The sequence below is a fragment of the Scylla paramamosain genome, chromosome 2, assembly GCF_035594125.1.
Source record: "Scylla paramamosain isolate STU-SP2022 chromosome 2, ASM3559412v1, whole genome shotgun sequence".
Lineage (NCBI taxonomy): Eukaryota > Metazoa > Arthropoda > Malacostraca > Decapoda > Portunidae > Scylla > Scylla paramamosain.
Window position 1 is genome coordinate 7,600,728 of NC_087152.1, and position 16,773 is coordinate 7,617,500.

Sequence of the window (16,773 nt, forward strand, 5' to 3'; positions counted from 1 at the left end):
GTTGTGTGTGTGTGTGTGTGTGTGTGTGTGTGTGTGTGTGTGTGTGTGTGTGTGTGTGTGTGTGTGTGTATGTCATGACCGAGATGTTGCACTGATTTCTTTTTTTTTGTTTTTCTTCTTCTGTCTTACTTAATGCAGCACATAATATAGAATTACTACATGTGTGTGTGTGTGTTGTTAGTGTAGATATCGTTAGTGTATCGAGAGCATGTGTGTTTGTGCCTGATGGCGGTGTGGGTGTTGGTTGCTGCTGGCTGTTGCTTGCTGTGTGTGTAGTTGATGCTGTCCCACTCTTGAAGGAATATGATTTTGAGCTCAATCAATCATCAACACTCCATACACTGAGTGAGACGTGGTAATCCATCACAAGGGGTGGAGTGGACGCCCTGCACCGCCCAGTATGGTCTGCATGACACCACACTTGCAAACTCAGAGGGACAAGGCAGGCACACTGGCTGAGAACCTTGCCCTCTGTATGTAGAATTTTGCATTATTGTATTCATTTTTACTGTTTATTTTCTTATTTTATTTTTTCTTTCATTTTCCATATATTTATTTATATTTCTTTCGTAGTAGGATGCCACTTTATGATTATGGGAGAAAAGCATGTTTGTTTATTAGATCAGCAGTATTCATGTACAAACTGGTGTGGGTTCTTCTCAAGCTTATGACAACAGTGTGGCGCCAGTCTAGGGTACATTGTCAAAACACACTAGCGAGTAATCCAGTAATTCAAGCCTTTTAGTACCTGTGCTTATAATTTTGGCCAGGTAAGATGAGCTCGGATTATTCAAATGAGGTAAAAAGTGTCAGTGCGTGTGCATGATTACAGTGACTTATTATTTAAAGGGTTAAGAAAGCTGTGCCATATCCCAAGGTGTAACTTATTTCTCTTTCTGCTCTTCTTTCCTGTACGTGTGAAAAGAAGTTGTTTATTAGACAAAAAAAATAAATATAAATAAATAAAAAAAATAAAAAAACGTATGCAGGTACAAAAATATAACAGAAAACAAAACCATTTCCATTGTATACCAACTATCTTCTCTTGTATTCTCCACCTGTTATTTATATTCCAACCTGTGCCCCCCTCTCCACCTGTCCATTGAAGTGTACAGTACCACAAACACTCCTCTCCTCTCCCCTTGCATCCGCTTATTACTTCCTCCTGTTACTGAATAGAAAGTGCAGGACGATAAGTCTCAGTTTTGGCGAGGGTTAGCGAGAGGCGGGGGACGTTATCACACCTGTTGGGACGCCCCTCTGTTTCCACCGCAGCTGTGTTTGCTTCGACGACACAGCCAGACGGAAGGGCTTATTCACCTGTTTCCTCTTAGACATTATAAACCCATTTTCTCTAATATACATCCCTTCTTTCTCAGTATTCTCTCTTCTCTCATCCAGCCTATCATTTAACATCGTCCCAACTTTCCTCTTCCTCTCCTCTTCTCTCCATTTCTCCCCTGATGCCTCTCGTGTCCTTCCCTTCCTGTCACCACATGAAATATTGCCCCAAACTTATTCCATACTTTCGTGTATCGAAATTTAATGGACTCCCACTTCTCAGCTTCATATCTAATTCCCCTCACATGTCCTTCATCATTCTTCTCACGTCTCCTTTCCTCTTCCTTTTTTTTTGTACTCTCTTAATCTTTATCATTATTCCTTCACCATTCCTCCTCTTCCTCCATTTCCCTTCCCTTTTCTTCGCTCTTATTTTTTTCCCCTGTTTTACCTTTTCATTATTCTTCTCTTTCTTTTTTCCATTCCTCTGTCTTTTTTGTTTTTTTTTTCCATCTCCTTGTCTCATTCCTTCCCATTCTTCCTCCTGTTACACTTCCCTTTTCTTCCCATCTCCTTTACTCTCCCCTTTCACAATTCATCTTTTTCCCTTCCCGTCCACTTTCTCCCTCTTCGTCTTTCCCTTTCATATCCTGTCGCATCCCTTTACGACTCGTTCCTTTATTTTTCTTCCCTTTCTTTATCTCTTTGTCTTTCCTTCCCTTTTTCTCGTTACATTTCCCTTTACCAGCCCTTCCCCGTTTTCCCCTTCCTCTTCTTGCCTCACCCATTCCCCCTATCTTCCCCGTTCAGCTAATTAAATGAGATATTGGACTCTGAGGTAAGGACGAAGAGGGACCGAGGCCATTCCTGCCACGGTATTCAATATACGTGCAAATGATTGACTTCTGCACACTGGTTTTGTGTATTTGTGAGTGTGTGAAGTGTGGGGAGGGCGAGGCAGGAGTGTGGCATGAAGGACCCATTTGTGTTTGCTCGTATTTGCATGTGGAAAGAGAAAGGGAGAGAGAGAGAGAGAGAGAGAGAGAGAGAGAGAGAGAGAGAGAGAGAGAGAGAGAGAGAGAGAGAGAGAGAGAGAGAGAGAGAGGTGGGGGTGGGAAGAAGGAGAATGAGAGGGAAAGACATTAGACGAGGTGAAGGAAAAATTAGAAAACTTGTAATGAAGAATTCGTATATTAGTTCACATGTATTGCTCTCTCTCTCTCTCTCTCTCTCTCTCTCTCTCTCTCTCTCTCTCTCTCTCTCTCTCTCTCTCTCTCTCTCTCTCTCTCTCTCTCTCTCTCATATATGGTCGCGGCTGTGGTTATGATTTAAATATTAGAAGTTTTTTTTTTTCGGTAACTGTATATCGTCATCGTGGTGGTTTGTGGTTTGTTAATCCCGGAATTACACATTGAGTTAGGTTGCACAGATGATTTTGTTAATTGATTTGACTACTATTGCCTGTCATTTCCATAAATATTTTGTGTTGGTGTTTGATACAAAGATTCTTTTATTTTCTTTCTTTTGACGATACATATATTAAAAAAGATCACAAGTAGGAGAGGGAACAGCATGAGTGTTTGTACTCGTGTGTGTGTGTGATAACGAGTTCCCCTCTCCAACTATGTGTACAGTTTTGTAAAATATTATAAAAGTACAAGGAGCTTCTTTTAGCATTTATTTTAGCCAACACGTAACTCGTCTCCCTGTCCGCCTACTCTTATATTTTTTTTACATATTATAGAGGCACAGTAAGAAGTGTTTCCGTTTTTAAATAGTGAATTATCTTCTTTATCTATAGATGAATTATAGTTTATCTATTATAGATGTTTTCATATTCACATTTACGTAACGATTTTCTAGACTTAATGTTTGTGATAAGTGTGGTTTTCGCTCCTTATTTCGAGTTTTTAGATGCGATGTTTTCTTAAATTTCACCTTGATTTGTTATCTTTATTTTTTCCATTTCTTGTTCAGTAAGCGCAGGAAGCAATAAGCGTGATGGCAGGAGAGACTGAAAGAGAGCTTGCAGTACACTTGAATGAACACGTGGAAAGGAAGGCTGGCAGCGGAATATGAATAGCATCAGGGGAAATGGAAATAGAGATGAGTGAAATATCATATCAGCCATAATACTGTTTATATATACTCGTATATATATATATATATATATATATATATATATATATATATATATATATATATATATATATATATATATATATATATATATATATATATATATATATACTTAAATATTGCCTGTGGTGAAAAAAAAAACTTCTTTTCTTACATACACAATAAATAGAAAAACGAAAATAAAACTCTTTCATATCATACTGAGAAAGAATTAGCTTTTTTTCGTTATACTCTTGCGTTGGAGAGGAGCAACGAAACTCACATGCACAAGAACCTAAATAAAAAAAAAAGATAAAGTGTATCATCCCAGACTTCTTTCGTAATAACACACAAAGAAAGAAGGAAAAAAGAAATTAGTGGAGTACCAAACGATCCGCAAGGGAAGATTACATCAGATAACCCGGGATTGCGATGCTACTCGTAAACGGGAAGTGGAAAAGGATGATACGTAGAACTGAGGACACAAAGGAATAAGAGGATTAGTGCGGTGGGTGAAAGAGGGAGAAGTTAAACGAGGTTACACAGAACGTGGAAAAAAAAAAAAATAAGGACTGAAATACTCCAGAGAGAATTGAGTCGAGGGAAAGTGGATCGTTAATAGCTATGGAGGAAACAAGATAATGGTCGAGGCGATAGATTGTTAGATTGAATGGTGCCACAAAAACTAGGTCACATTGTACAACTGGTCATGGCACTTCTCTAGGCTGAAAGGGACTTCTGAAATTGACCTGGTCTTATAAGAAATCCTGACAAAGAATGGAAGATCATAAGGTAATAACTGGAGAGAACATGGTAAAGACACTTCTCTAGGCTGAAAGTGACGCCAGACGTTGGAGCAGCGTGGCGTTATAAAGAATTGTTTTCAGGTAATGAAAAATAATAATAGAACAACTTAACAGGAACCTGTGTAAGGGCTTTGACCTGAAAACAGATTGGTGGTCACTGCTAAATACGAGGCAGCATAAGAATTTAGAGACAAGGAGAGGGAAGAGAGCAACGTGTGTATTTCTTGAATATATGTGGGGGAATTAATGCACCGCAAGTATTATAAAGTGCATGATAAGAACCACAAAGATGAAGAGGCGAGAAGGGACGAACACACACACAACCCTATCAGGAGACTGCTCACACACTGTGCCTGGATGATGGCAGAGAGAGATTGCTAATAGCGCAGAGGAGGCACCAAAAACCAGGACGTCGGTTATTTAAATGTGTAGCAGCAGGGATAAAGACGCAGCAAATATTCATGCAAGAGTAAAAGAGTTGATTGGTTAGGGTTGCCAGAAGTGAGACGTGACAGATCTCAGTATTGCTGGCTGAAAATTATAGAGCATTGACTCGAGTGGGGTTAGCAGAGTGCGCGCACCAGCATAGTGGCTTCAAAGGACAGGGGTGGAGAGAACAACACAAAAGATGCAGTGAGGGAAGGCTCCGGTCTTATTGAGGTGTAGAGGAAGTGAAGCGTTACAGAAAGAGGGAGCGGAGTGGATAGGGGACTTTGTGAAGCGAGAAGGAACAGTAGGAAACGAATACCACAAGATTGGAAAACCGAATTAAGCTAACAGGATGGGGGCTAAAGATATAAGTCAGAAGAAGTATGGAAGAGAGATTGAACGGGAGCTCCCATCACTGATGGTATTCTATATTGCTTTTTGACTTTAGCTGACAAGAAAGATGCTTCCACTGTCAATGATCGACGGATATAAAAAATACAACACTACAATTGGTGAAGGAAACTAGATATATAATTTTGGTTACCCCTTGGAGAGTGTACAAGAACATAAACACTGAGATCATTGTTGGTAAAAGCCAGTTGATCTACAAAAAGCAGCTCTTGAACATTTAATACTTATCATCTGTCATTATCATTATTATATGTTCGTCCAACTTACTCTGATCACTTGTCACTTTCATGTCAAGTTTGCTCCAGTCGTTTACAACCCTATTTGTAAATTATACTTGGTTTATCTCCTAACTAAATATCACTCTTTTTTCTGTAGCTTGAAACGATTTGCATGCGTTGTAACCTGTTCCCTGACCAAAGGATAATGTCAAGAGAGATGTTTTGATGGTGTCTGAAGAGATACTGACTTATCAACTTGTTGCATTTTAACCCAGAGGTGCCACACATGAAGATGAAGAGACCCTTGGGGAGAACAGTGAATAGGGTGAAGATATGCGATTAAGCCAAAGCTATGATAGGAACGGAGTCTGGAGGTACAGTTGGTCTAAGCAATGATGTCTTAAACCCCCTTTAATGTCATGTCTTTAAATTGCTTTTATATTCAGACTACTGAAATGAAGAGCTTTGCTAAAACTAAGAGTTGGAGAGGTGGTGGTAGTTGCCAGATGCAGTCTCTTTTTTATCTTAAGCATTTTGTAGAATATAACATCACAACTATGCGACACTGTACGTAAAGTATGTGAGTGTCATACTGATAGATGTTCAGAGTGAAGGTCTTAGAAATGCAGCAGAAAGTGAAAATGAAAAGTGCAATGGAGAATGCTGCTCCCAAATGGTCTGATATTAACTGCTGGCAGAGAGGAAGAACACAAGAGTAACTGTTATGGCGGCAGAAGAGAACAGGGAATTGAAGGTGAACGGTTTAAAAGTCAGGAGTGTGAGAATCAGTCAGCGGTAGGGAGGGAGGAGATGAGACAACACACACGTTAGAGACATGTTTGAGGAGAGGAAATGAAACGGGTGATAAAGTTAAACTATCTGAGGGTTGGCGGCAATAGAGAAAGGTGATTGTGAAGAGGAAATTGAAGAGGGAATAACAGAGAGAGAGAGAGAGAGAGAGAGAGAGAGAGAGAGAGAGAGAGAGAGAGAGAGAGAGAGAGAGAGAGAGAGAGAGAGAGAGAGAGAGAGAGAGAGAGAGAGAGAGAGAAATGAAAATAAAAAGAACATAAAAAGTAGTATATTTACGTGAGACACTGATGTGACCTTTGTTCATCAATAGATAACAAAAAAATATACATCAAAAGAAAAAAAAATAGACGAACTTGAAAAACTGAAATAGAAACCACTCCGAAAAGATCATATAACATTTTTTGCTAGGAAATTAAACTACGTAAGATGAGAAGAGGAGCAGGTTGACGGAGCGCCGGTGAAATAGCCAAAGCAACAGTGGTGATAGGGTACCGTCACGTAATGAGAGGAGAGCAGCTCTAGCCAATCACAGGACCTTGGAGGAAACCGATGGATGGAAGAAGATCAAGAGGAAGGCAGCGGATTAAGTTGGAAAGAGGTGGATGGCTGGGGCAGGAGACTCGGCTGGTGAGGGATGATGCCTTGGATGACCAGCCATAGAGGAGACTCATTTCTGTAAGTGATTTTTATTTGTAAGGAAATGGCGGGGCACAGCAGCATAATCTTTCCGTCTTGATGCCTTTGGTGATTTGTGTGTGTTTGAATAAGAAACCGATTACCTTCCTGTCCCTTCCTTCCACACCGCTAAGACCCATTTTTAGACCTAACCGTTATTTATATGGAAATGATGAAACTCTGAACGGAATCTCCTTTTGGACGTGATACTTTTGAAGGCTTTGAGTGTGTCTGAATGAACTACCGAGGTCCCATGAGCTCTTTCCGTCTTCCCTTACCGCTATCAAGGGTTATTTTTGGACCTAAAGAAAACGGGGCAACAACAAATTTTCGTCGACCTCTGTTTAATCACATAACTAAACGATGGACAACCACACAGTCTCACACGCTGCAGTTCTGTAAGGTACCAAGGTGCACTGTGTCTAAGTCCCTGCCATGGTTCCACGCCACCACCACACTACCAAGTACAGTCCTGATGAAATTTCAAGTTCTCCTGCCACATGGAGCATCGGGGGCGTTGTCGCTATAATGGGAGTGCAGCACTGAACGCCCCAGTCCTCCGCCCCGCACAGACAAAAGGTAACTGCGCCGGAAAGGTAAATGATAACTTATCTGGAGATCTCTTGCGGCCGCCCTCCCTTTATGTTCAGGCAGAGAGCGTGCTGACGTGAAATTGCAATGCTTGAATACGTGTGTTGATGCCTCCTCTCATACGTTAAATTAAGTGCGCTTTGCATCATTCTGTGATTGCATGCGCCGGGAAGTATGCGTGATTCATTTGATGTGAAGAAAAATTACATGTTTTAATCTCTGTTCGTCTGTCTATCGTTTTTTTTTCTGTTTGGTCTGTTGGCTGCTTGTTAGCGTCTCTCTCTCTCTCTCTCTCTCTCTCTCTCTCTCTCTCTCTCTCTCTCTCTCTCTCTCTCTCTCTCTCTCTCTCTCTCTCTCTCTCTCTCTCTCTCTCTCTCTCTCTCTCTCTCTCTCTCTCTCTCTCTCTCTCTCTCTCTCTGACCACAACGCTATCAAGTTCAACCTTTAATGTGGTCCATCGGGAGTCATCCTGCCTGTCTATTAAATCATTTTCACAACTTGATGATGTGTGCATCAGGCAGAATAAAGGTGAGAATGTCTAGATCAGTGGTAGTCGAACCTTGGTGCATGGTGAACCCAAAAGTGTATGAATTTATTTATTTTTTTTTTCAAATAGTACATGGAAATAATGGTGTATATGGAAGCCTAAATGACATGGCCAGTGTGTGTAAGGGTGCACAGTAGGAAAAATTGTTCCAAGAAGAAAATTATGCATCACATAAGATGTTTATTTAAATTGAAGAAAAGTATTAGAAAATTATGTGTTATATTAGTATATTACACTCAGACGCAACTCGCGCCTCACGGGTTTGACATGTGGCATTTTGTTTTATTATGCATTTATCACCTGTATAGCAATTATCTAGGGCCCAGTAGCTATTTTCTGTGTTTAAGATAGAGACCTGATACTTTTATTTATACATCATTAGGAAAGTTTAAGTTTAAGAAACACATGAAATTTTGATGTATATTTTTGTAACTGATGCTTCACATTTTTATACTAATTCAAAAGAAAAACTCTCATTAAGATATATGAGACACTAAATTAACCATCCTTCTTGGTTCTTATTTCTCTTAGGGAACAGCTTCGTGAACCTGATTTTATTTATTTTCTTACTTTTTTTATCTGTTTATTTTCTCTAACCTCGTCACACACACACACACACACACACACACACACACACACACACACACACACACACACACACACACACACACACACACACACACAAAATGTTAGTGGATGTGATGTGCAACTCGTTGTATCTCTTTTGTATTAAAGTAGCAATACTTTTACAAAGTTACACAGATATTCCAGCAAATCATCATCCATCAGAGCTACAAAGAGTGTTGTTATTTGGGATTAAACGTCGGCCATACTATTATTGTTGTGTACATTAAACGTGAGATTATGCGCTCTGCAGATAAGAGACAATTATAGCATGAATAACGTGAGAGCCATATTCATTCTGTCGTAATGGAGTGATTAACATGCTTTTATTCATATATCTATCATTTATGTTCTCCAGCGCAGGAAATTGAAGTAGACTATTAGTGTAATGATAAATATTGTCACGTGTGTGGAGGCTGATCATACAATGACAATGTGTGGAACTCCTACTCGTGCTTGTGATAGGAGGCGCTTCTTAACCTCTGTGTTGTGGCCTCAGAACTCAAGGAATCATCCTTAAGGACTCGCTATAGTGAGCGGCACGCGTTTTCTGGCACGATACAGCTGGTGTAGACGGGGCACCATTCAGAAATCCACTTGAAAAAGGGAAAGTTTGTATTTATGTGTCTGAAACCACCTTGACTAAGATTGTGAAGACGAGGCACAGGACAGCGGCTCTGCTTCACTTATGTTTATTGTTCCCTTCCCTTTTCGGCCTAACTGCGGCATATCTTGTTATTTATTTTTATTTTTTTTATGACGAATTAATCTAGTACTTCCGAAGGTAGGTTTGCTGCTATTTAGGCCGAGTGACGTGTAATGTGTAGTGTATGCCGGCATACGTAACATGAATATTTAGCTTTTTTTTTTTTTCTGTAAGAGGGCTTCTGGCCAAGGATAACTGTCTGAAAAAAATGCCCATTAATGGCGCTAGTCTCCAGAGAACAAAAAAAAAAAAGATAAATAAATGAATAAATATATATATAATAATAACAATAATAATAAGTTATGAACAAAAAATCTACATAAACAGATAATTTCACGTCTTGTAGCAGTGATGGTTTGCTCAGAGTGAACCAAGACTCGGGAATGTCGTTGTACTTGTAATTATAAGCCGCATCTGTGCTGCCGTGCCGTGATGGGATCCTGGCCACCATTACACGACATAAGATGGGCCACGTTTACTGCATTATTGCCACTTCCCAATCCCATTTCAGCATTTATCCTTTTAGCGCCAGGCAGCATCGACAGTAGGTTGCGCATTTACTTTTCAAATGCTTCTGAAATGTGGTGAAAATTGTTTAGACAGGGTGTCCTTTAAATCTTTAATGAAAATAGAACTTTTCTCTAGTAATTCTTCCACATTTTGAGAGTAGCATTGTGATTTTACAGCTCGAGGTTATATAATGAGCTTCTGAGAGGAAAAGTTGAGCTGAATTTGATTGATTTGTTTACTCAAGGGCTAAATTACTAAGAGAAAAATTAGTTAGAAAACTTGCTTTTCGCCTAATTTTTCAGTTGCCCACTTTTCACACACTTTTTTTCCTTTTGCTCTCGCTGTTTTCACATGTTGGAATTGTTCTCTTTTTCCCTTATCTCAACGGATTCCAGGAAAATTATTTATAGCTTCGTAGATAGATCTCGCTTTCCTTTCCTGCGTTGACGAGGTCGGAGTGCGTCATTAGAGGATTCCGGGAAAAACGTAGCTGTCTTTACAATGAAAAATTTGTAACTTATTATTCTGATATGTAAGTCCTTCCCGCCTTTGTGCGATGAGCCATTATGAGATACTTTTAGTTCTTGAAGTTGGAAAAAAAAAAAATTCAACGGAACTAAAATGAAAGCAGAAATTTCAGAAGTATCTGAGATGCGCTTTTGTTTTCATGGCTTTAACTTGATGAACATGCTTCACCTGCTGATTTTGTTTTCGACTGTAACATCATATACACTTAATTTTTTTTTTTAAGACACATAACACACAATTCTCTTTACTCTTGCGTCACGGTTTTGTTTTCCCCAGAGAGCAAAGAGAACCATAAAAGCGGAAAACTATTTATAGAATCATGTAACCGATCCGTAGTATATCAGAGCGAGAAGAAACAACAAAACAAGATCTTCTGTGGTAAAATAACCCAAATATTGTGTCATAACACGTCTCTGAAGGATGATAGGATTCCATTTTTCGTGTGGAATATGTAAAATAGATTCGCCGCGATACACTCACAAGGGACTGGACTCGGGCGCGTTATTTACATAGTCCTCACCTGGAATATTTCCTTTGTCAGATTCATTTCGCCAGCATTTTGTGCGAGTGAGCCATTTAGAAAAGTTTGCAAAAGGGCGAACAGGTGAGCGCTCCCAAAACTACATACTTTAGAGAAAAAGACTAACACACTGACTGTTTGTTGCCATATTGTGAGTGAAGAGAGGAAAATATTTATTGCAACAGTGACCTTTGTTACAGGTGTGTTTCCATCACTATAAAATTTAATGGTTTTTTTGGTTTTTCTTTCCCGCTGACTTTCAAGGTTTCCAATGTAGCTCCCATGTGACTAAAATACTTCAAGGATTTAGCCTTTTCAACTTCGGAATCGACAGAGTGAAGGTATTTTACGTAATGGAACAACAGCGAAGAAGAAAAATGTAACAGTTTTCGGTACTTCTGGAGGTTTCGAAATACCGGCCATATTTTTAAAGTGAATAGCACTGGCCACTGTTTTGTTCCTACGCAATGCTCGTAACCTGTGCTTTGAGTTGGTAATCCTCTGAGAGTATTACAAACATTTACTACTATCAACATAAATAAAAGCCTTCAGTGAGAGTAGATAAACCGGCATTAGTTTCTTATCATCTATTGTTATGGAAGTTGAAAAGCAGCTTGTTAGTCGCCTGTAAAACGTGAAAAAAAATATATTGCAATTATTATTTTATCTTTTACTTGCATCTACCTGCCCTTAATTGACGGAAATCAGGTGCATCACGACACTGATTAATCGCAATGTATATATCCCTTCATTGTCCACTGATGCTCTAATCTAGTGGACGGTGGTACTAAATTCTGAACAAACTGATAAGTACCTGCTCTCAATCACGCATTTCAGCCAAGCATCCAGAAAGGCTTAGGGAATAAAGAACCTTCGACTGTCTTAGTTAATTCTGTCCATTTGAGTTGTTGTTGTCGTTATCTCAGGTTGTCTAGACGGAAGCAACTCTCTCTCTCTCTCTCTCTCTCTCTCTCTCTCTCTCTCTCTCTCTCTCTCTCTCTCTCTCTCTCTCTCTCTCTCTCTCTCTCTCTCTCTCGTCATTGTGCGAATGGAGGGATAGAGGGGCAGTGAGTGTGGTGATGATGGGGGTTTGTGGCCGTGGTGTTAGTGGTGGTGGCGGCAGATGGCGGTGATTATGGCTCCCGTGGCTGCCTTACCTCTCCTCTTTCCCAACGTGACGGCCGAGGCGCGACATTTTGAAGGGATAAAAAACGTCTTACTAATTGTGAGAGAGACGTGATGCGGTGAGGTGTGGAAAAAAGGTGAAAATGAGAGACAGGGAGGAGATGTGTGAGGGTTGAGTAAGAACAAAACAGATGGTCCTTAGAAAAAAAAAATCTTTAGCAAACCTTGAGTATGTTTTGTAAATGTTTTGTTTTCTCATCATAACTATTTTCAAAGGTCACGGGTAATTAATCTATTTTTTATTTTCTTTTTTTCTCAGTGGTGATGCTGAATGCTTTTTTCTAAATTTATGAAATCACCTTTAAAAACCTTAACAATTTTCGCTACTGCTCATTGGGAGTGATTCGAATAAGTTTCAGAAGTGTTTGAAAATATGGTCTCTTCAGTGAACGGGGCACGGTGACAGGGCAGCATGTACTCGTATACAGGATAATATTTCGCCCTGAATGACTCTGTACTTTGTCACCTCGACCCAGAGTCGTTTAACACACACAGCACAGGTCTTTTCAATTGTTATGTATTTTTTTTTCCTGGCTTCAACTCTCATCACGTCTTCAGTTAAGGGGCGCAGCGAGAGAGGGCAACATGAAAGCAACGCAATATTCTGCTCTGGATGACTGTACACGCCTCCACTTCTTCAGTCCAACGTGATAACACAAACCGATTTATATTTTTACGGGTTGCATGTTTCCCCTCGCAAGAACTCTTCACGGATCCATTATGCACCAACACAGTGAGCGAGGAAACATACACAGCGCAATATTTCATCGCACTTTACTCTACAAGTCACCTGTTCAGTATACTGTGAAAATGAAATTGTGAGTTGTTATTTCGTAGAGCAAGACACCTCAGCAGACCCACAATAAAGCGGTGCCGCGAGAAAGGAAAAATGCGTCGATAGCATGACATTGACCCGTATTCAGAGACGCTTTGCTCTCTCACCACGACTATTTTCATAGCCCGCAGACATGACTAGACGGGTTTTCGAAACTGTTTCTCCTTTTAATAATATAGAACCATAAAAACTATACTTAAAGGCCAGTGTAGCTTCAACTAGAACCTTTTGAAAATAGTGTAGGTGCAGCTCAGAACTGTTTCAGACTATGGTCAATACTCTCATGGATGACAGTGTACAAGGCGCTGCTTCTTTAATCCAAAATGATGAGAGTCCTTACCAACGGATTAGCTTTTCTGTTACGTGTATTTTTCAACTTCACACTTACTCACGTTTAGCTTGATTGCATTTGCTCTACGCAGAACGTTTAAGCACCAGTGAGTGAGTATTTTTGGCGCTGTGCACTGGAGGAGAGAGCTTATAATGGACGGTGCTGCTGCTGTCCGTGTGTGGTAATGACTCCAAATGTGTCTTTTTCCCCCTCCCTGATTCAATTAAAGTTCAAGTTCATTTGTGCGATGTCAGCATGTTGGCGCTTCCCGGGCTGGGCATCCTCTATCTTACCCTTTTTCTCCCCATCTCTATCTCGTCCCTTCCTCTCCCTTCATTGGACCCCTTTCCTTCTCCTATATCGTTCCCTTTTCTTCCTCCATCTCGTCTCTTTCATCTTCCTCCCCCGCATCCCTCTCCCATCTCTCCATCTCCTCCCTTTCCTCTCCCTCCACCTAGTTCTTTTCCTCCCCCTCTGACTCGTCCCTTTCCTCCCCCTATATCTCTTCGTTTTCCAGCTCCTTTATCCCTTCCCTCCAGTGAGCATATTCTTCGTCCCGTCCCTTCCCTTTTTCTTCTCATGCCAACTTTCTTCTTCCGGCCTCTCTTTGAATCCTCTCCTTCTTCTCTTCCTCCTCTTCCTCCTTTTCCTCATTTTTCTCCTCCGCCTCCTCCTCCTCCTTTTTCTCATCTTCCATACGAGGTGTGTCATTAAAGTTCCAGGACTGGTGCCACACAAGTTTTATTTCACATCCAGGCTACAAACTATAGGTTATCTCCTTCGAAGTAATCCCCCTGGCACCGCATGCACTTGTCCATCCTTCTCTGCCAGGCTTGCATGCACTGCTGGAAGGATTCTTGCGGGATGCTCCTCAGCTCCGTCGTCACGGCCTTTTTGATGTCGTCCGCATCATCAAAACGGGTCCCCTTCATGACCTCCTTGAGCTTGGGGAAGAGGAAGAAGTCGCACGGAGCGAGGTCAGGTGAGTAGGGCGGTTGCTCCAGCACGGCGATGTTCTTCTTGGCCAAGAACTCTCTGATGCTCAGGGCATTGTGAGCAGGCGCATTGTCGTGGTGAAGCAGCCACGAGTTGCCCTGCCACAACTCCCGCCTCTTCTCGCGCACTGCACGAAGCAGACGCCGCAGTACTTCTTTGTACACATGTTGGTTGACTGTCTGGCCCTGTGGCAAGAACTCGCAGTGGACGATGCCCCTCACATCGAAGAAAGCGATCAACATGACCTTGAAGCTGGACCTGGACTGCCTTGCTTTCTTCGGCCGTGGCGACGCCGGACTCTTCCATTGAAGGCTCTGGCGTTTGGTCTCCGGGTCGTACTCAAATACCCAGGACTCATCGCCGGTGATGACTCTCCTGAGCAAGTCTGGTTCAGTTTCCAGACGCTCGAGGATGTCCTGACACACCTGCATGCGTCGTCCCTTCTGGTCATCGTTCAGGAGTCTCGGCACCATCTTCGCACAGACTTTCCGCATGCCCAGATCTTCAGTGATAATCTTCCACACGCTGTTGTGGTTCATGCCAAGCTCATCTGCGATCTTTCGAACAGTCAACCGACGATCGTCACGCACCATCTGCTTGACACGCTCAACATTGGCCTCATTCCTGCTCGTTGAGGGTCTTCCACTCCTGGGGTCATCTTCCACGTCCTCCCGGCCCTCTTTGAACCTCTTGCACCACTCAAAAACACGTGAGCGTGACATTGTCTCATCCCCGTACACTTTTTGCAGCATACCCAGTGCTTCTGACGGCGTTTTCCCCAACTGCACCAAAAACTTCAAGTTTGTTCGCTGTTCAGCGCTCATTGTTAAACGACCTGCAACAGAGGACATGATTTTAAAAGCACGTAAGAAAAGATTAGTGACTGTAGAGGGTTGGGAGCGCAGTTGTATACTCCAGAAGGATTACTTTGAAGGGGAAATATGGTGGTTTGTGGCTTGGGTTTGAAATTCATCTTTTAGGACACCAGTCCTGGAACTTTAATGACACACCTCGTATTTATTTCTTCCTTGTCGTCCTCCACCATGTTATTCTTTCAGTCTCCTTCCTTCTCTTCCTCTTCCTCCTCCTCCTCCTCCTCCTCCTCCTCCTCCTCCTCCTCCTCCTCCTCCTCCTCGTCCTCCTCCTCCTCCTCCTCCTCCTCCTCCTCCTCTTCCTCCTCATCCTCCTCCTCCTCCTCCTCTTCCTCCTCTTTTTGGTGCCTGTGTTTTCTTGTGCTCATATTCTCGTATATCCATTCATTCATTACCTCTTCCTTCTTTTACTTTTCTCCTCCTCCTTCTCCTCCTCCTCTTCTTCCTTGCAGTGCATCAAATTTGCTTTTATAACCATCCATCACTGTATTATCCCTTCCTCTTCATCTTTTCTGTCTTCCTTCTAATGCATTTCCCTTTTTATACCCTCCTCATCTTCTCATCCTTCTTATTTTCTTTCTGCCTTGCTCCTTCTCCTTAGTACCCCCTGCCCTCCTAGATTCTTTCCTCACGTCTTATTGCATTCTGGGAAACTCTCACACTGATTCACTCTTTTCGACAGTCTGATCCCAAAGCACTCATTAAACAGAGTCTCATCAAGCAAATGCGCCTGTCTTCTCCGCCTTCAAGGGTCTGCTGGGCCCCAAGACACACACACGTTGAGCAAACTCCACGTGAAGGAAGGAAAACGAGTTAAGCGTTTCTATTTATACTCGTGACGGACAGGAGAGGAAGATCTTTACTTTTTTTTCTGTTGGATAGAAAGAATCATGAGGAGTAAAAGCTGGAGGCGTGAAGAATGAGATATTTGATGTTTTACAGTAGCGAGTTAAAACAAATAGAGGCAGAGTACGTTACGCTAGGTTACATTACATTAGGTCAGGTAAATGTTGGATTGGGTTTAGGTTAGGTTAGTTTTCGTTGAGTTGAGTTAGGTTAGATTAGATTAGATTAGATTAGATTAAGGTAGTTTACGTTGGTTAGGTAAATGTTAAGTTAGGTTGTGTTAGGTTTGGTCATTTTACGTTAAGCAGGTCATTCAAGTTAATAATGCAGCATAAAAAAGATTAATAGCTGTAGAGCTGAGGGAGTTTGCGGAAGACCAGATCGTGTCAGATGAGGGCAAGAGAGGTCAGAGAGAGAGTAGGTCAGTAAAGATTAGATCTTTTTTTTTTCAGGTTGTGTTGCTGCAAAGAAAAACAAAACAAAACAAGGAATAACAGATAGAGATCTTGCGATTAAGAGGCTTAGAGAGTTATGTAGCAGAGCAGGCGTCGTATTAAATGAGACCAGGTCAGAAAGAGTAGGTCAGTAAAGGTTAGGTCAGTTTTCTCAGGTTACGTTACTGAAAAAAATAAATAAATAAAATAAAAGTTGACCATAAAACAGAACAAGATAGAAAACATGCTGCTTTGTCATGTTCAATCACGTCCCGCCAGGTGAAGGAAGGTTAAGTGAGTCGCGTCACATTACTCAGGCTTCCCCTCTGACACAAAAAAGATGCTGCGTCCGCCTCGTTAACTCCTTCACTACTTGATTTATTTTAAGATAATATTTTTTAGGCGTTTATTTTTCTTGCGATGGTGGTGGTGCGAAGATAGCAAGGCATAATCAAGGAACGTTCTGCCATTACTGTACTAAGGCTGATCCAGGTGTGAAA

At 41.4% G+C, this 16,773-nt stretch overlaps 1 protein-coding gene across 3 annotated transcripts in view; it reads left to right on the forward strand.

The window, feature by feature from the left end:
* Window positions 1-16,773, forward strand: part of LOC135109491 (FMRFamide receptor-like) — a 217,823-nt gene that overhangs the window by 51,097 nt on the left and 149,953 nt on the right. The window lies entirely within an intron of this gene.